Genomic DNA, 21,856 nt, shown 5'->3' with positions numbered 1-21,856 from the left:
CTGGTAGTAAGAAAACACAGGTGACCCAACCTGAGAGAGTCATGCCAACCGTAAAACTCCGCGGATTATTCATCACCATGGTAATAACTCTTAAAACACACACACGAGCCAATTCACAGATTCCATCTGCAAACCAGGAAGTGATCTGGGAGTGTATACATGTATATAATTTACACAGTGTCCTGGGCCAAACTAATAACGGTCCAAGAGATGAAGCTTAAAGAAACTTAATAACACTGACTCCCAAGATACAAAAAGGTAATTTGTTTCTCACAACAAAGAGCCTTAGAGGATGTTACAAAAACACAGGAACAATAATCAGGAGCATTCTCCTGGATGCTGAGTCGTTAACTGAATTTGAAAGGTTAGGCATGACTCCTAACACCACCATATATCTGTTTGAGGAGAGCATATACCTTTTGCATGAAAATAAAGTCCAAAGTTCATGCTCTGTGACTTACTTTGAATACAAAGAACATTACCTATTTAAGATTGTGAATAAGCTTAACTGAAAAATGGTCTTTTCAGAGATACTATTTCCAGAAAAATTCAAAGCACAATATATCTTGATTTCGATCTTTGGTAGCAAAATATTCAAGCCAATAAAAGTGTGCTAAAACACAACCAAGAAAATAAAAAGATAACCCACTGACTGGAACATTTAGGAATCATAATTCTTTTAACATTTCCTTCAAGGCAAGGGTATTTGTAGTTCTGTTTGAGAAAGTCTTTCTCCTTCATTTTTGAAGGATAATTTTGCTGGATATAGAATTCTTGGTTGCTGATTCTGGTTTTGGTTTTCCTACACTTTAAATATTTCACTCTACACTCCTCTCCTTGCTTACCTGGATCCTGGAGAGAAGACCAATCTAATTCTGCTACAGGTAAGATGTACTGTGTGCTGCTAGTCACTCTACAGAGAATAAAAACACAGTCTGTCTCTTTAGCACTTGATAGTGTCCTGCCAGTTTAGTTCAGCCAATGCATAGTCTAAGCACCAAGGTAGGTACTTGAAGAAAATCTGAAAGATAAAGATTCAATAAGATACACCGGGACTAGACTCCTCATGTCCACAGGGAGCTTAGAAACTAAGGGGCTTTAAAATAGATAATTCTAATTTGTTTTTTTTAACATTTTTTATTGATTTATAATCATTTTACAATGTTGTGTCACCATAATTCTGATTTGTAAATGAAACTATTAACTTCTTGAGGGCAGGGGCCTTACCTTTAAAGCTGGCCTACCACTCCTCTACCTCGTCTCCACTGGCTTCCTGTGTCACTAAGGAGAATGACGAACTTGACAATCAGGCACACTATGCATTTAGGTCAGTGTTAGTTGCCCTCTGACTGCAGCTCATCAACCCTTCATTTCCTTTTGGTTCCACGACACGGTCCCGATAATAACTATGTTCTTGGGTTACGATACAGCTCCTCTTTTCCTTCACCTGCCTCAGAAAATAACTGCACTTCTCACATAACTTAAAAAAAAAATGGAGATGAGCTGGATGAGCCCCGTTATCTACACGGAAATAAGAAAATCTCCAAGAGCATGAAAGATCTATTATATGCTGCTTTAAAAATGGATTCACAAATGACAGGCTTCCACATAACATTTAAAATATTCCACTTACTCATTTCAGAATTGCATCTCAGGCAAAAATTCAGCCAATAATATATCTTATAGTACTATCTTAAAGGCATGTCCTTATATGGTAGGAAAATAAATCCTTGTTGGATAGAATAATCAAAACATTCTGGGCAACTGTCACCCAAGTTTTTTACTGACTGAATCAAATCCCCTAAACAGAATCCCTGTCTCTGTCCTCTTGGAAATACTTACTGCCTTTTCAAGGTATTTTGAAGAATTAAATTCAGAGCATAAAATTTTTAAATAAGCTTTTCACCATGTTAAATGTTTCACTCGGGCTTTTTCACCTCATGTGAATTCCATGTTAAAGATCCAGAGCTAGAGTAAATCCTGAATAGAAACATTTGTTCCTAGTATTCTTGCATAAAAAGGTTTCATTCAGTTCAATGTGCAGGTAGTTTCAATCATCCCCAAACTGACAGCAAGAAGCTACTCAACGTGCTATGATTTAACCCCCTACAGCTTGGACGCTCACGCTGTGCGCTCACAGACAGAAAGTCAGGCGTGCCTGTTCGTAGGTAAAAGGAAGCTGGTAAGTCATCACTATATATGCCTGCTCTTTAAAATCTGATTTCACGGTAGAATTTTTTCATCATAGCCATAAAATGGAAATACTCTGGAAAAGGTAGATATTTTTAAGTGGTTAGTACTTTTTTGAGTGTTGTTCTTGCAAAGGTAAATGGCTTAAATAACTGTCTACCCCTGAGAGCACTTAAGTCTGAAGTTAAACTGTGTATTTCATAAAACTCAAACACTGTTGCCAGAAACAGCTTATTGGCAAACAGTTAACCCATTTCCATAAGTCTGTGGTAACCTCAGTCAGACACGTTGAATGATCTCTAAGCCTGGACTTTTTCATTCTAACAAAGATGAATAATGCAACAACAACAAAAAATTGCACACAAGTTCTCAAGGTAATTTACTGAAGCAACAAGAGACCTTTATCAAGGCTGCCTTCTGTTTTGAGCTCACGTGTACAGAACTCCCTTTGGGCTCTGCCAAATAATTGTGACAATGATGACAACCAGGAGGAGGAGAAACCAGTTATGACAATAATTACCTTAAGTACATATTTGTGCTCCAGGCTGTACTAGGCACTCTCTATATACTATCTCATTTAATGCCAACAATTCTATATAGGTAACACTGTACCCATTTTATAACTATAAAGTTTGAGGCTCAGGGAGGATACATGCCCCAAATTTTACAAGTATTAGATGGTGAAGACTATAAACCCAGGCCCTTCTGCTACATCCTACATTCACTGCCTGAATTTAAAAAGAAAAAAAAAATTGGTAAAAGTCCCCTGAACTATGTTTCTTTGGACTAGTCAATCACTTTTGGGGAAACCAAAGAAATGACTTATAAGTGAAACTAAATAAGTCAATTATTTACTAAGAAACAGCATTTCTTTTAAAGATACAAAGGAGTATGCCTTGACATTGCATAAAGAGAACACAAAAGTAGCTGCCTGATGACTCAGCCAAGCAATAAATTAGAGGTTAAAGGGGCTGCAGAAGAATTAAAACTGTTGCGCCAGCTCTGAAGATTAAAGGACAAGTCACCAGTCATTGTGAAAGGCCCTGAACACAGCAGCCCCCTCAGTCACTTAGCAAGGAGCTGAATAATAAGTAAACTGTGCCAAGAAAACATAACATCTTCCTCTAGACTGACACAGATAGTCATCAGCTGAAACATCAGACAAAAGATGACCAAGTCATCTCGCTACAGAGTAACGACCACCACATGAGGATGGGATAACACCTGCACTACAGGGCACTCGGAGGTAGTAATTTTACTTCCACTCAGCCTGTATTTCTCCTCCAAGACGTAGGAAAATACTCGGAAAACACACTTACTGGAAAGAAATACCGAAATCGTGTTTTCTATATAGTAACCTGGATCCTTTAAAAAAAAAACCTAGGTATACTTTCTTGGGAGACCAAGAATAAGAGAGTATGTGAAAAACCTCCCCCCAAACAGAGACAGACCATGACTTGGACTTGGGGGACTGAAGAACAACAAGAAAAATAAAGGAAGTTAAAAAGAAAACCAAACCAACAAAAATACTGACAGATTTAGAAAAAACACTCATTAAGTTTTACTAAGCTCCAGACTACATTTATCAGTGCATCCAGATGAATGGCTAAAACTCTACAGAAGGGAGAAATCAGAACTAGATTTTTTTTTTCCCCACAGCAAGAATATAAAACTCTGAGTAAAAAGAAACTGTAAATAACGTAAGTAGGTTTTAAATGGAAAATACACAGTCAGTAATTCACAGACGAATAGTTCCTGCTAATAATTCCTAGTAAGTAAAGAAATTTGCAGTTCTAGAAACTCCGGTGCTTTCAAAGCCATCTAATTGGTTTCGTTCTGTTTTGTATTCTTTCTACCACTCTTCCTCTTGCTTTCCTCCTTTTCTCTCTCTTCTGTGCTTGCCAGTTTTTCTCAGAAACAACATATAAGATGGTCCTGTCTTAGTACAATTGCCACTCTCCCAGTGGCATCAGGCTACAATTATATTCAAAATTTTCATCCTTAAAAAGATTCTCTCCATGTAAACTATTAATTCCCATTTAATTCGCTATACAGTTCACAAGATTACGGCCCCTACTTTACTTTTTTTTGTTATTAAAACACTTTCGTCCATGATCTCAGTTTATCCTCACAACGTAGAATCTGGAAGGTCCCAGAGCCAACAGCAATATCACTCCCATTTTAAAACTGTCAGGTTGACACAAAGAATTCAACACTGAGGGCACCTGTGGCACAGCCAGCTTTTGGGGCTGGGGAGGCTCTCGCCACCACTCACACTAAAAGCATCTCTTGGATAATTGTAATATGTCAATGAGCACATGCAAATGACAAAATTTCCCAAGTAACAGCAGACTGCTCCAAATATACTAATTTATCTACAAATGAACTCACCACAAAAATGAAAATATGCTCCAATTCTTACGTTTCCAATTCAGTTCAATGAGAGCTGCATTAAAGACAAACATCACGTGAGAGTAAATGAATAAAAGTAAAATATCACTCATTTTGAAGCACAGCATGCAAGCAACAGTTGCTTTTGATTAATAAATACACTTTGTTCTCTTTTACTTATACTTTGTGTTCTCTTTTTATCTAGACTCAAAATTACATGGCTGGAAAAGATAAAGAGGAAAGAGATCATGAAGAATCACATATTGTGCTAGGCACATTAACATGCTATCTGATTAAATCCTTGCAGTAACTCTGGGATGTACTGAACAACGATTCTAAGATTTAAAAAAGAACTTGAATCCACATCTAACCCAAATACCCCAAAGGTACTTTATTTTGCTATTTGGTAGTTATTTTCTAGCATTTTACAAACTGTCAGTAGAATAGGCATATTTAATTATCTCCTATATGTAGTTGATTTGTATATTCAGCTTCAAGGCTTATAAATAAACGTAGTAGCCAGGGTATTTTAAAAGTGCATGCTATTAAATGACCTATATCTTACAATGCTGTAAAATACATTTAAAATAGGTATCTACCTATTAGGTGTTTAAAGAATCCATATGTGTGAACATTTTTTAAAAGCCAGGATAGCAGTAATAAGACAAGGACAAAGAGTTTGTGTTTTAAATAAAAAACTATCACTAATACCAAATAATTGGAAAGAACTATAATAATTAACAGTGTTGACTTCTCTATCACATGAGTCTAACAGCAATGGACTTTGGAGTATGGGAGTTCTGAATCTGAATCCCAACTCTCTAAGTCAAAATAATGGACATACTGAAGGTCGGTTTTCATTCTTCTGCTCGGATTCTAATATAATAAAATCTCACTTGCCTAGAGGCCACACATCCATAACACCTCAGCAATGTCTAAAAGTAAATTAAAAAGTTACATGGCTACTGAAATCGATTCCTCAGAGTCTATGTGCTACCCTTCTGCATCTTGCTCTTAGAGGATACCCTCAAGTTCAGTTTGGATCTTTTCAAATCTTAGACAAAGTTCTAAAAAAGTTAATAATCAAATCAATCCACAGCACGTAAGAACTGTTACTTAGAAGCGTTAAATTTGAATTTGGGAAGCTAGGGTTGCTAGAGATAGTAGAAAGAAATTTGTAGGTTTTAATAACAAAAGAATAATAAAACATAAGACGTGAAGAAAAAAATTTATAAAATACCTCGAGAATATCTGATATAGAGCCATCTAATCATGCATATGTCAACAGCTTCCAAAGACACGCTGTATCACAACCCAAATAAATAGTATGCATAGTAATATTCCATTTAGTAAGGCTGGAGAGTACTTGATGCTTGGAAGAAAAATTACCATTCTAATAGTTTAAAAATATAGAAATAAAACCCTAATATTTAAAGGCTTATACTTTAAGTCATATAGTTATACAGCTATGAAATTCACTTGTTTGTGAATTTGAAAAGCACACTACATCTATTTGGGATTAAAAAAAAAACTCTCAACAAAGTGGGTATAGAGGGAACATACTTCAACATAATAAATGTCATATGTGATAAGCTCACAGCTAACATCACGCCTAATAATGAAAAGGGCTGAAAGCTTTTAATTTAAGATTAGGAACAAGACAAGGATGCTCACTCTCACCAATTTTATTCAACATAGTACTGAAAGTTTTGGCAGTGCAATTAGGCAAGAAAAAGAAAGAAAAGGCATCCAAATTGTAATGGAAGAAGTAAAACTGTCACTATTTGCAGATGACATAATAATATATAAAGAAAATCTAAAGACTCTACAAAAAAGAAAAAAAAACTGTTAGAACTAATAAATGAATTCAGTTTAGGATACAAAATCAATATACAAAAATCTGTTGTGATTTTTACATACTAATAATGAACTAACAGAAAGAGAAATTAAGAAAGCAATCCCTTTTTACAATTTCATCAAAAAAAATACAATACCTAGGAATAAATTTAACTGGGGAAGGAGGGAAGACCTATACACTGAAAACTACTAGATATTAATAAAAGAGACTGACAGCAACACAAATAAATGGAAAGTTATTCTGTGATGATGGATTAGAAAAGTTAATATTGTTAAAAGGTCCATACTACCCAAAGCAATCTACAGATTCAACACAATTTCCATCAAAATTCCAATGACATTTTTCACAGAAATAGAACAAACAATCCTATAATGTGTATGGAACCATAAAAGATCCTGAATGGCCAAAGTACTCTTGAAAAAGAAGAACAGAGCTGGAAGCATCATGTGCCCTGATTTCGAACTATATTACAAAGCTACAGTAAATAAAACAGTATGATATCACCCTAACAACAGACAGATCAGACAAAACAGAATAGAGAGCCCAGAAATAAACCCAGACATACATGGTCAATTAATATATGACAAAGGAGCCAAGAATATATAATGGGGAATTAATATATGACAAAGGAGCCAAGAATATATAATGGGGAAAAGATAGTCTCTTCCATAAATGGTACTGGGAAAAATGGACAGCCACACACACAAAAAATGAAACTGCACCACTGGCTTATACCATACACAAAAATAACTCCAAATGGATTAAAAACTTAAATGTAAGACCTGAGATCATAAAACTCCTAGAAGAAAACATAGGTGGTAATTTCTCTGACATCAGTCTTGACGATAATTTTTTGAATCTGATACCAAAAGCAAAAGCAACAAAAGCAAAAATAAACAAGTATACCAATGAAAAAGCAATCCACTGAATGGGAGAAAGTATTTGCAAATCACATACCTGATAAGGGGTTAATGTCCAAAATGTATAAAGATCTCATACAACTCAATAGCAAAAACAATCCAATTTTAAAATGGGTAGAAGATCTGGATATTTTTCCAAAGAAGATATACAGCTGGCCAACATGTACATGCAAAGATGCTCAACATCACCTTTATTTGATTAAGCTCCTAGCTCCTTCTACAAGTTTATCAAAACTACACAGGACAGAGGAACATATTAAGATACAATCAGCAGTATCTAGTTGTGGAAAATTCTGCACATAATAATCTAGTTTCTTCAACAAATAAACTGCAAGGAGAAGAAAAGATGGAGTGGAATATCTATATATTTACCAATCACAAGGGCATTATCTGGACACCTGATTCAAAGAAAATGTGAAAAGCACACTTTTATGAAAACACTGGCAAACTGAGCATTAACTGAATATTTAGTATTAAAGAACAGTTCACTTTTAGTTTCAGGTGTGACCATTAAAGTATGGTTATGCTTTTTAAAAGTGTTTTTAGGTTTTAGAATGATGTACTGAAAGATTTATAAGTGAAACAGTATGTCTGAAATCTGCCTTGCTTTACAAGAGAGGGAAGAAAATGGGGAGATGGATGACACGAGATTGGGCAAGAGTTAGTAACTGCTGAAGCCAGATCATGACTATAAAAGGGCTTGTTACACTATTTCTATTTTGTATATTTGGAATTTTCCACAATACAAATCATTTCTAATCTGAGAAATTCAGCATAGCACATCAAAAAAAATGGTACCTCAAGTATTATCATAGAACTCAAGTAGTATAATAGAAGTACTTCTAAGAACAATTTAAATTTTAACTGAATGTTCCTATAAGAAAAAAAATGTTTTGACTAGATAATAATACTAATGTATCAACCAGTAGATACTGTCTCAATTCTTTACCTAAAATGTTGTTTCATTTATACGTAATGGCTGAGCTCTTTATTAAGTATTGCTAGCAATTTCTTTGAAGCTGGAAAAGGAATGATGGTTTAAAAATATAAGCAAATTGCCAGACTAGATATATTTTTTATTTCCAAAGTTTTTTGTTCACTTCAACTGGCACGAGGGAGACTCAGACGAGTTAGAATGGTAGCATAGATTTTGGCTCAAATTCTTCAAGTTTGGATAATGCATTTGTAATTTAGATTATTGTATTATAAATCCTGTTAAGTGAAAAACAGTTGTATTCAACTTAAAAAGGTGAAAAGAACAAAGACTCTGAAGTTCAGTTTGGTTCTATTCCTTAGTAGTTTTATGTGATTTCAAGCAAGTTCAAATTCCTTCCTCTGTAAAGTAAGGAAATTAGTTTCTGCTGTAGAATATTGTGATATGTGGATTCGACTTATTATATACACAACATATTCAATATATTTTAATCTTTTATATATAATATTTATTCCTGTTAATGTTTAATACACAGTAGCTAATATTCCAATTGTCAAGATCTAATCATTATTATGCTGGTTAACACTACCACTATGCTAGATAACATAAACCTACTTGGCCCTACATTGCTAAAAATATTTCCCACGGATGCAAATAGTCATTTGGAAAACATATCCACTCTGATGGGCTTAAAAAACCCTTGCACACATTGAAGCTATGAGTGTCTTTATGCAATCAGCAGGACAACAAGAATGTGCCTATAACTTCTATTGATCGAAGTCATGAAGGTTCCGCACAGATACATTTTTTTTAAAAAAGTTTAAAGATAGAATGCTTTCATTAAAAAGCCAATGTAAAGTTAACATCTTAAACACATTTGGTGTTTGAGGATCAATCTACACTAAAAATGACAAATCATCAGACTTTCTGATAATGCTTCTACCATAAGAAAATGCTTATCCTTAAAAATAAATTATCAACAAAGAATGGCTTCCTTCCAACTCGCCGGATGCCCTAGGGCTTTCTGCACGCACCTTAAAGCCCATCGTGTTAGATCAGTCATTTGTTTACATACCTGTTCCATAGCTGGTGTGTGAATTCCAAAATCAACAGCGCAAACTTATTTTCCTTTTGTATCACCTGCACCTGCATAGTGCCTGGCAGTAGCAGGTGCTTAATAAATTTTTTGTAATTCACCTATGAGTATATACCTATGTATACCTTCACTCTAAGGACTTCTGGGTATCATTAAGTTCCCCACAGTTAAACTCTGTGATGGGGCTAAGTCTACCAAACCTGGGAGTAGGACCTTCAGACACTTGGAGTTGTGATCTTACCCTTCGCCCTTAGTCCGTGGAGGGCACGTCTGCTTTAATTCAGCACAGGCGCTCTCCCTGGGTTCATCTTCCAAGCCTAGCCTTCGATCTATACGAACACAGCACATACCGTAGTTCATGTCATCTTTACAATAACCTGGGAGCACGTATCAGCATCACTTCCATTTTACAGGTAAAGATGCCAAGACTTAGAGGTTACGAAACATGTTCAAAGTCACAAAAGCAGAGGCAGAATGTCAGACAGGTCTGTCCGACTTCAGTCCATATTCCCCACACTGAGCCCTCTGAACAGAAGGCTACTAGTAAACAAAGCCTTTCAAAAGAGACTCCAAAAGTCCCTTGAGGTCACTTCAGATGTTTTTTTAATGAGCTTTTAAAAACGCCATCGGCTTCCTCTGGGAGTCCTTCATTTTCTCCTCTTATGTTCTCTGACACATAAGGACCCACTGACACAGAAAATTCTCTGAGATGAGGGCAGAGTGGAGGATGGAAATTGCCCAAAGGGAAAAAAAAATCTGAGCAGTTGAGAAATCTTGCGAACAAAAGACAGGGGAAAAAAAATCACACTGACAGATGCAGAATCTTATTGCATCAAAGACGAGATCCCCACTGATGACTAACACTGATGCAGAGTTTAAAAGCTATAGCACCCTACAAACATACACACTAATTCACTAATTAAGAAGGTCCGTAGGCACAAAGCTGCCACCATAACACAGGTGCCATGTAGATCTGACACTAAGACTTCCATTAGAGCCAGCAGAAACGGTACAGACCGATGCACAAGTCAGTCTTTCCCAGGCTTACATCTCAGCTCTGCCAGTTACTGTGTGGCTTTAACAGAGGTTCTTACCAGCCACTCTAAGCCTCGGTTTCCAGGTCTGTGAGACAGAAATCATGCCCCCTCCTGTGTAGCAAAATGATGAGAAGAACTGTTAAGGCGTCATGTCATCCAAAAGCATTAAGTTGAGCACGTCCATGTAATGATAGGAAAAAGGTAACACTCTTTTTTTTTTTTTTAAATGGTGCTTTTAGAGATACTGCACATTCAAAAGGAGTTGCGGCCCAGAAGATGAACAGCAAGGGATCTCCAGTGCCTACTGAGGGGGCCCCACCCAGAAAGGAATATCTGAAAAAAAATACTCTTCACCAGGGCAGGCTTCACGGACAAGCAACCAGAACAGGGACACAATGTTTCATACACAGGAGGGTCGGGATCTTGTTCTACAGTAATTGTTTTGAAATTCTTAATAATTGTTATCTTTGAATCTGTGTTTCGTACATGAAATTCAATGGGACAATGAGGCTTGGCTTAGAGCCTTGGACCGTGTGTCGTGCCACCTCCTAGCACCTCCTTAACAGGGCCAGTAACCAGGCTGCAGTAACTGGGTTGCAGGGAGGCAGGTAGGGAAGGCACTGGCCAGCCACATCCTGAGCTGGCAGCATCACAGCCTATTAGACGGTGACTTGTGGGGTCCTCCTGCCCATTCCCAGTCAAGGCAACAAGCAAATGTGGGGGCAACCACTCGGAGGTCGACCACCTGCAGTGTGGGGTGGCGGCCCATGAGAAAGGGAGATGGACTTCCCCACCCGAGTGGGACATCCCCCTTTTAATTTTGCTTTGAACTCTGCAAATCATGTAGCCTGCCCTGTCCTTCACTTTGTGATGGCAACAAAAATAATACCACCAGGAGAGAGCTGTTTGGTTAGCACACATTTCTTACAGTGTAAAAGCTACTGGGAAACTATTAGCCACTCCCAACTTAGATTAGCCAAACTGTTTTCACCATATGGGGATCGGTGACATTAAGTCTCAGTGACTAAGGAAAAACTTTTCACCTAGAATGGAACTGAGCAAGACCGGAAACAGCACTTGTGAAAAAAGAGCTTCCCTCGTCCTCATTCACCCCACGTGCTACCCTGGGATACCTTCCTCTGCCCTGTTCCTGATCCAGTCTGTCCGTAGGAGATCTTATTGAAAGCAGGCAGTTGTAGGTCCAGGGTACACAAGAGTGAACCGTGAACAGTAGAGGGAGTGAAACAGACCCGCGACAGCAGCAGTAGCTAATATCTGAGAGCCTGCTATGTGCCAGGCTCTTTCTCAAGTGCCTGGCATAGCGACAATGTAATTCTCACAAGCCCATGATGTTAAGTAGCAGTACCGTTCTATCCTCGAGATGAGAAAATTGAAACACAGAAAATGTGAATAATTTGCATATTCAAACAGCTACGAAGCATGAAGCTTGGATTCAAATCTATGCAGATAATGACAACATAGTGTGAACAATACTGGAATACAGGTGAAGGGAACACCTGGGACCAAGAATTTAAGTAAACTGGTTACTAATGGATAAACTTAATGAATATGGTGAAAAGTCTTAGAAATCCTTAGAAAGAGAAGGTAAGCAAAGACACTGGCCCCATCTTTAAAATTTTCCTGAACCATGTAGATAATTCTCAGGTTCAACACCTCTTAGTAGAAACGTCAACTGCTGTTCTGCTTGGTTTCGCTGATACAAAGTATAAAAACAACAAATGATGAGTGACTAGGGCCAAGACATTGCCCAAGTGAAACTACCTAAGCATTATTAAACTGAATTACTTACGATCGTGACCAAAAATGTGATCACATCATAAAATATCACAAAGCCACCGTAGCAAGGCTGAGGGTAACACCATTTTCTGTAACACACAGATTTTACACGGAGCTGCACATCCAAAACTAATACTTTTATTGGAGAAGAAGAAGCATCATATAATCTTACAATCAGGCCAGTAAAGGTCTTTTTGAGACGAACCTGCCCACAGCAGTTAATTAACCAGATGTTTCATTCAGTGACACGTCTAACAGATCATTAATTTTTTTTCTTGAAGCCACAGGCTTAGGGGGATTTGCTAGAATTAAACTGCCCTCAGTTGTACAGTGTGAAGACGTTAGTTCTACAACAACACATGCTGCCCTCCTGGTCAAGCCGCATAATCGGCGAAGTATAATTTCAAGCATCCTCTCACTTTAATGGCACCTCCTCTGTCCTCATTACGCAGCTTGAAACTCTTGCGCCTCCTCCACCTCTTTCACTCCGCATCACCTCATGATGAAAATAAGCTTCACTGGCCTCCCTATGTCAAATAACTTCCCCTTCTAATTCTTTTTTCTAAGACTGAGAACATTTGCTCTTAAAAGAGCACTGCCTTTTATTTTGCCGTCCTCAGTCTCAAACCCAGCAATAGCAACAGGTGAGATCACTTAACAGGAGCAACACGAGCTTAATAATCGGGAAGCCTGGGTTCCAGCCCCAACTCCCCCCTAACTCATCAGAGTAACTCAACTTGGTTTCCTTACCCGGAAAACGTGAGTCCTGGGCTGGAGAAGTTCTGCAATCCCTTACTTGGAGAACAACAAACCTCTTACCGTGGAATTCACAGTCTGCTGGAATTTAGCTAAGCAATCTCGTCTACAATGATCCCCAAGGCACGTTCTCCCTGGCAACCCTCACGTGCCCCTGAATTATGTCATCCTCATGCTGCGCTAACTCCTCTCCTAAAACGACTTCACCCTTCTCCTCTTTCCAAAGGCCTTCTCAGACAGAAGCGTTAATTATTTTCTTCTTTGTCCTTTTCTGATATTTGCAGATTCTCAATAGTCACTGTTGATTATATATGTGGTAAATATTCAGGAAGAAAATAAAAGACTCCCCAAACCAGGACTACAGGGTAAAATTACCTCAACACACGAAGCCTAACCTCAATAACACATCTTCTTTTTCTTCCTAGGGATTTTATTTGCTGTATACATTTGGCCCTGTTGACTCTAAAACTTAACCTATGTAAGCTATGGCTCCCATGTAAGCACTCAGTACTTCACGAACTGATTTTATTTTGGTCTTTTAAGTATACAGTCTAATCTATCAGTGCTCAGCTGAAGTGAACACTGTATACAGCTAACGTGGTTTGTGAAAGTACTTAATCTTAGTACATTAAGAAACTCACTCCCTGTTTCCTAGAAACTCAACCTATTTTTCACATCAAATCATGTTATTTTATGAGCAGCAAGTGAGTTCCAATAATACCAATTCGGCAACTTGACAAGTTAAATTATTTTTGTGAACTTATCTGAGAATTCCCGATTACCATCTACAAGGCTGCACTGGTAAGACAGTGGCAACTGATGACACAATGAGGGTAGGGGAGCCCCAGACATATTTTCTCTCCCCTCAGTGGTCATTCAGCTTCCAGAAAAAAGAAATCAATGGCCCAGAGGTACTGTCCAATTAACCAGAATCGATACCAACTTGATGCTGACGTGAAACAGAACAAATACTCATCTAAGAAAAAAGAAAAAGTTAGTGCCTCGTGTATCCCAAAGAGAGCAAAAAATGTGCTAACAAAAGAACTGCACAAAACTCACCACTTAAAAGTTTATAACCACAGGCAAGTCTCATAACATCTCATCCTTAAGATTCCTCATCAGCAAAATGGGAATAACCACTATACCAGCCTCGTCTACTACGTAAGACCTCTGAGGTTCAAATGACAAAATAACATAAAAGTGTTTGAAAATTGAAAAAATGCTTCACAAATACAAATTAAGATATGTGACAACATTCTTAAGTCAAATGCTCACAATGGTAAGCATTTATTTGTTATCAAATAAATTCACCTAGCAGGGAAACTAAAGAGAGTAGGACTAGTAAGGGAAAAATTAGCCTTAATGATGTCAATTTTCTAAGTCTGGGGCTTTAGACATCTCGCTTTTTTAAAGGAGGATACACAAAACTCTACACAAACAATTTCAGGCAGTTAAGTGTCTGAACACCTTTCCTAAAAGGTCTCCAGGGAGAGAAATTCCACAGCTCTCTTGGTATTTTTTACTCTGGGGAACTGAGCAACTCAAATAAGGTATAAATGAGTAAGTTCTGATTTCTTTTATCAGATATAAAGAAAATAAAACATACCAAGCTGGTTTAAAATGGAATAACTGAATATAAAATTCTGTTCTGCAAGAAGTTTTCTGGCAGGTGAGGGCAAAATATCCAAGGTACAATGGACCTAAGCTCTTCCCTCTTTCATTCAAATTCCCTTCTTGCATAGGTGGAACCATCCATTCCCTAGAATGTTTTCTTTTAAATGGAGATCAGGTTTGCCAGAATTCACAATGAATTATACTAACCTTGATATCTGCTAACCCAGAATATTAAACATACGATCTCTTCAATCCACACTACAAAACATCAGCACTTTATGCACTTGTCAAAAGTTCACGTTAAACTCCTGACAAAAGCAAATATTAAGGCAGTTGGTACTAGAGAGAATTTAAGGCCCATTTCAAAAAATTTCTCAAGATCTATTCCTGTGTTCTTTGGAAGAGCTGAATACAGTGTATCTGACTGTATTACTTTCCTTGCTACCAGAATGCATTTAGTCCTTGACTATTTAAGGTTATGCCTTAGACTCTCGCTGAAGGACAGCATGAGAAATAGGTGCTTACAAAGAATGTTTTTATTCTGGTTTCTAACTCGGTCCAATATGTTACTCAACAGTATCTGTTCTTACAATATCTTCCTACAGCATTTGCTGTCTGTGGCCCTTGGCTGACAATTCACATATTATAATTCATTGAAATTCTTATTGCTTGTCTATCACCTCCCCTGGTCAGTAAATTCAAGGCCAGAAACTATCTCAGATTAAACATTATTTCTCAAATACTGAGTGCAGTGCCTGGCACCTATGGGAGCTCAATAATCATCAGTTAAATGAATAAATCATATACTATAATTTTATTTTTCTAGGACATATGTTCAGTCCTAGGTAGAGAATTATCTACTTACGAGAAAAAAACCACATCTTCCATTTATTTATCTTCCCTACTCTTCCTGGAACTTGCCTTGATCATAGCAAGGAATTAATAATAAATATTTGATGATGGTCGTGATAATAATCATAGCAGTGATAGTGGGGGGAAGGACAAATTATCCTTATCAAAACAATATATAGCACACATCTATATTCAATATATTGAATATCTTTTAATAACTTCAGTTATATTCAATATCTTGTAATTACCCATAATGAAAAAAGAATATATATATGTATAACTGAATCATTATGCTGTACACCAGAAACTAACTAAACATTATAAATCAATTATAATGTAAAAAATATAGACATTGTTCATCATTAAAATTAGATACAAAAATATTAAGTGATTATCTCTGTATATTGAGATTACGGATGGTTACTTTCTTCTTTATCCTCCAGATTTTCCTATATTGGTTAGGAAATTTTAGTTGTGCGTCCATATACCACTGGACCAAAAAAGAATCAGTTGTCTTATGTAAACAAAATCTGGACTGACTACAATAACTCATTTGAGAAAAACGAATCTCCTGTCATAGGATACTTACACTTCAGAAACCTCAAGCCTCCTGCCTTTTGTCACCTACGTTTGTGACTTCAGATGATAACTTTCCTGTTTCCTCCTGCCGAGGACGACTGCCTGGAGAATTGGATGCTATCTTTCTGAACCTGCTGGGTCCTTGGATAAAGATAAGGAGAAAGTGGGGAGCCAAGAGTGACAATGATCCCCCACCCTGTAGAGGACACACCTGCCACTGTGGTGTTCAGTGTGTGTCTGCCATGGCCCTGCCCTAATTCCATCTCCAGTTTTAGTTCATAGCTGGCACAAGCAATTGTCCTTGATCAGCAAGCCTAGCTTTACACTATCCTATGGTGTGCACGCACGTATACACACACACACACAATCTCCTATCTGTACATGAAACTGTTTATCACAATCAGAGGAGATCCAATCCCACAAGCGGTGCAAGTTCTCAATGAAGACACGAACCTCAGGGTGATATCCCTCTAGGTGTACCCAGGTGGGTACCCAGGTAAGCTCTCCTCCTCAGGTGATCAGCTGGTTTAACATCTGTACAGGTTTCACTTCCCCAGAGTAGCTGGGTTTGGAAAGTATATATTCTTATGGTCTAAAATGGTCCATGTCAGTGTCCAGAGATAATGGTAGAGAAAGAGGTGAATCTGACACGTAGAAATACTCACTCTGGTGCCCAGATTCAAGGAACTCGAGCAGTGGACAACTGTTCACCACCACAGGATGCCAAAGGAGACCAGCAGGAGTGAGAACGATGGATGCCTTTCCTCAGTTTGTTGAGTGCTTTGAAACCACAGCTATAATTCACATGATACTGAACAGAATATACTTCTGATATTGATGTGTATAAACATGTTGACTATCCACACAAGAAACTTTTAAAAGCATGTTTTAGAAACATGTCCACCTATTCAGATATTGGACTAACGTTAACTCAAAAAGCAGCATCTTATATAAAAATATCCCTTTTTTTCCTTAGTCTCAAAAGGATTTTCTTCCTGAACCCTTCAGATCAAATAAAAGTACACTTCGAGAACAAAATTTTTGTTAGACAGTAAAAGTAAACAAAAAGATCTCGAACTCTGCTTCTTTCCTTGTCATAGTAAGAACCAAATCCTTGTCTCAGCATTTAAGATTTTGGATTATCAGTTTCAGCATTCCAGCCTCAGCTCCACTAATCCCAACACTTACTCATTCAGCAAAAATATATGAAGCAATGGCAACAAACAAAGCTACAGTGATCCCAGTCCATATAAGTTACCTTAGCGTGCCCTCCAATCACACCAGTCAATTCAGCGTGCCCCCCAAACACCCATTCAACCAATACTTGCTGGGTAGGTTAAATGTTAGGCACATTTGTTGACACTAGAGATCATAGTAGTAAATACATGGACAAGATTTCCTGCCTTTGCAAAGTACACAGCCTTGTGAATGAAGGAATGTGTACCTGTCCCTTTGCACTTTTATGCTGTGTTCACGTCACTCCCCTCTCCCCTGGGTAACCTCTCAGCACTCTCCCTCCCCGTCAGCACCAGTCTTACCAATTCTACTCACACCACAGTTCAGACATGTTAGATGTTAACCAGACTGCTGGTGAATAAACTGAGGCTCAAGCAAGATTTAATTCTGGAGTATGGGGGCAGGGAAGGGTGGTCAGCTGAATTTGGGAAATCAAAGAGAATTAAGGGATTCTGGCAGGTTTCTAAGATGGGAAATCACTGACCAGGCCTGGGATGCAGTTGAGGATTCTATCATCAAGGCAAGAAGGAAACCCAGTGAGCAGACTGAGGCACAAAGTTAATACAAAACCAGCAGCAATGGTGCTTGACATCAAGTAAGAAGCTAATGAATCAGGCTCTTAAAATCTTCCCAAGGACAGAGCAGGTGCTTCTGGACTGGGCTGATCCTTGAAGCAGAGGTCAAGTTCTCCCAGCAACAGAATTTTAAAAAGTGTATCTATGTAAACTCTGTATCTAATTAGGGGTCAATGTCCAAAGTATATGAGAAATCATACTCCAACAGTGAAGGAGTTAATAATGCTGATGCTGGTAGTGATAAAATAATAGAAAAGTTAATTGTAAATATCATCAATAATCATAATGTCTCATTATATTCATTGGTCACTTAATCTACTAGCTTAGCTTATTTCATTTCATGGAATCCCATGAGGAAGGCAAGGCAATCGTTACTTTTCTAATGACATCAACAATATTAGTCCCATCATTTCAGTTACATTATGTATATCGTGGGAGGGGCATTACTTATGCATACCATTGGTGTCTTACAGAAACGTGACTCAGGCTGTAACTGGATTATCAGGCAATCAGAATATTTCCTCAAGCTGCAAATCTGGTGGTGAACGAGAGACCCCAGCTTGGACTAGCAGGAAAAAACCTTTTTTACCCCAATCTACCAAAATAATTTAGCTTTGTCTAGAAACATTTACGTGTCTCAGAAACATTACCAATAAAGTTCTTGGGCTTTTCTGTTACTTTCAAAAATTAAACAAAATGCAGTTGTAAGAATGGTACTTGTTATGCATCATAATCGTAGAAAACATGTTAATATTAAAACAGAGGATCTACAGAGATGAAGCTCTGTGTGAAATGACCAGGTCTTTGTTTCCTTTTCAGAATTCCTTCTTGATTTCTCCATATACCTCCAACTATATTTGAGAATTGAAAACAAATCACCCAAAAAGCAGCAGAAGGAAGGAAATAATAAAGATCAGAGAGGAATTAAATACAATAGAGATTAACAAGACCATAGAAAAAATCAACCAAACCAAAAGCTGGTTTTTTGAAAAAGTAAATAAAATCGACAAACCTCTGGCCAAACTCACAAAGAAGAAAAAAGAGAGAGCACAAATTAGCAAAATAAGAAAGGAAAATGGAGAAATTACAACAAACAAAATAGAAATACAGAATATCATACGAGAATATTATGAAAAACTATATGGAACCAAACTGGATAACCTAGAGGAGATGGACAAGTTTCTGGAAACATACTGTCCACCAAAACTGAATCAAGAAGAAACTGAACACTTGAACAATCCGATCACTAGAAAGGAAATAGAAATAGCAATTAAAAACCTCCCTACAAATAAAAGTCCAGGACCGGACGGCTTCACCGGGGAATTCTACCAAACATACAAAGAAGAACTCATACCAGTCCTTCTCAAACTCTTCCAGACGATTGAAAAGGAGGGAATACTCCCAAACTCATTCTATGAAGCCACCATCACCCTGATACCAAAACCAGGCAAAGACACTACAAAAAAAGAGAATTATAGGCCAATATCACTGATGAACATAGACGCCAAAATCCTCACCAAAATTTTAGCAAATAGAATCCAACAACACATAAAAAAGATTATACATCATGACCAAGTGGGGTTCATCCCAGGGGACACAAGGCTGGTTCAACATACGCAAATCAATCAATGTAATACATCACATCAACAAGAGAAAGGACAAAAACCACATGATCATCTCAATCGATGCAGAAAAAGCATTTGATAAAATTCAACACCCATTTATGATAAAAACTCTCGCCAAAGTGGGTATAGAGGGAACATATCTCAACATAATAAAAGCTATATATGACAAACCTATAGCCAGCATAGTTCTCAACGGTGAAAAACTCAAAAGCTTCCCACTAAAATCTGGGACAAGACAAGGATGCCCACTATCACCACTCCTATTCAATATAGTCCTGGAAGTCCTAGCCACAGCAATCAGGCAAGAGAAAGAAATAAAAGGGATCCAAATTGGAAAAGAAGAGGTAAAAGTGTCATTATATGCTGACGACATGCTACTATATATAGAAAACCCTAAAAGGTCCACAAAAAAGCTACTAGAGCTGATCGAAGAATTCAGCAAGGTAGCAGGTTACAAAATTAATGTTCAAAAATCAGTTGCCTTTCTTTACACTAACGATAAATCAACAGAAAAAGAAAGTAAAGAAACAATCCCCTTTAAAATAGCACCCAAAGTAATAAAATATCTGGGAATAAATCTAACCAAGGAGGCGAAAGAATTATACACAGAAAACTATAAACCATTGATGAAGGAAATTAAAGAAGACTTTAAAAAATGGAAAGATATTCCATGCTCTTGGATTGGAAGAATCAATATTGTTAAAATGGTCACACTGCCCAAGGCAATCTACAGATTTAATGCAATCCCTATCCAATTACCCAGGACATATTTCACAGAACTAGAACAAATCATAATAAAATTTATATGGAACCATCAAAGACCTAGAATTGCTAAAGCATTACTGAAGAGAAAGAAAGAGGCTGGAGGAATAACTCTCCCAGACTTCAGACAATACTATAGAGCTACAGTCATCAAGACAGCATGGTATTGGTACCAAAATAGACATATAGACCAATGGAACAGAATAGAGAGCCCAAAAATGAACCCACAAACTTTTGGTCAACTCATCTTCGACAAAGGAGGCAAGAATATACAATGGAATAAAGACAGTCTCTTCAGTAAATGGTGTTGGGAAAACTGGACAGCAGCATGTAAAACAATGAAGCTAGAACACACCCTTACACCATATACAAAAATCAACTCAAAATGGATTAAAGACTTAAACATAAGACAAGATACAATAAGCCTCCTAGAGGAAAACATAGGCAAAACATTATCTGACATACATTTCAAAAATTTTCTCCTAGAAGAAATAAAAGCAAGAATAAACAAATGGGACCTAATGAAACTTACAAGCTTCTGCAGAGCAAAGGAAACCAGAAATAAAACAAGAAGAAAACCTACGGAATGGGAGAAAATTTTTGCAAGTGAAACCGACAAAGGCTTGATCTCCAAAATATATAAGCAGCTCATACGACTCAATAAGAAAAAAATAAACAACCCAATCCAAAAATGGGCAGAAGACCTAAACAAGCAATTCTCCAAGGAAGACATACAAATGATCAAAAAACACATGAAAAAATGTTCAATATCACTAATTATCAGAGAAATGCAAATCAAAACTACAATGAGGTATCACCTCACACCAGTCAGAATGGCCGTCATTCAAAAATCCAAAAATGACAAATGCTGGAGAGGCTGTGGAGAAAGGGGAACCCTCCTACACTGCCGGTGGGAATGCAGTTTGGTGCAGCCACTATGGAAAACAGTGTGGAGGTCCCTCAAAAGACTAGGAATAGACTTACCATATGACCCAGGAATCCCACTCCTGGGCTTGTACCCAGAAGGAAATCTACTTCAGGATGACACCTGCACCCCAATGTTCATAGCAGCACTATTTACAATAGCCAAAACATGGAAACAACCTAAATGTCCATCAACAGGTGACTGGATAAAGAAGATGTGGTATATTTATACAATGGAATACTACTCAGCCATAAAACCCGACAACATAATGCCATTTGCAGCAACATGGATGCTCCTAGAGAATGTCATTCTAAGTGAAGTAAGCCAGAAAGAGAAAGAAAAATACCATATGAGATCGCTCATATGTGGAATCTAAAAAACAAAAACAAACAAACAAAAACAAAGCATAAATACAGGACAGAAATAGACTCATGGACACAGAATACAGACTTGTGGTTACCGGGGGGGGGGGGGGCGGGGTAGAGGGTGGGAAGGGATAGACTAGGATTTCAAAATTGTAGAACAGATAAACAAGATTACACTGTATAGCACAGGGAAATATACACAAAATGTTATGATAAATCACAGAGAAAAAAATGTGACAATGAGTGTGTATATGTCCATGTATGACTGAAAAATTGTACTGAACACTGGAATTTGACACAACACTGTAAAATGATTATGAATCAATAAAAATGTAAAAAAAAAA

General features: G+C 37.5%; 1 protein-coding gene and 1 long non-coding RNA gene across 6 annotated transcripts in view; one reads left to right on the top strand and one right to left on the bottom strand.

The window, feature by feature from the left end:
- EPS8 (EGFR pathway substrate 8, signaling adaptor) overlaps window positions 1-21,856 on the bottom strand; it is a 151,429-nt gene that overhangs the window by 98,273 nt on the left and 31,300 nt on the right. Inside the window, exon 1 of one of the 3 annotated variants that reach the window (XM_072954789.1) lies at window positions 9,631-9,650. The exons of the other annotated variants lie outside the window; for them this stretch is intronic. The gene's annotated coding sequence lies outside the window, so the exon portion shown is untranslated. Of the gene's footprint in view, window positions 1-9,630; window positions 9,651-21,856 lie in introns of those variants that run through there. 3 annotated transcript variants of the gene reach the window in all.
- Window positions 123-10,898, top strand: LOC140691357 (uncharacterized). Of its 3 annotated transcripts, none has more exons than XR_012066987.1 (5): window positions 123-258; window positions 864-884; window positions 2,113-2,182; window positions 4,787-4,967; window positions 10,666-10,898. It is a non-coding gene; the product is annotated as an uncharacterized lncRNA (long non-coding RNA). The 3 variants fall into 3 exon arrangements; XR_012066988.1 differs by having other exon boundaries at window positions 859-884; XR_012066986.1 differs by having other exon boundaries at window positions 750-884.

This window comes from Vicugna pacos, chromosome 34 (assembly GCF_048564905.1).
Source record: "Vicugna pacos chromosome 34, VicPac4, whole genome shotgun sequence".
Taxonomy (NCBI): Eukaryota; Metazoa; Chordata; class Mammalia; order Artiodactyla; family Camelidae; genus Vicugna; species Vicugna pacos.
Note: the sequence above shows the minus strand (reverse complement) of the source record. Positions and strands in the feature narration are given on the sequence as shown.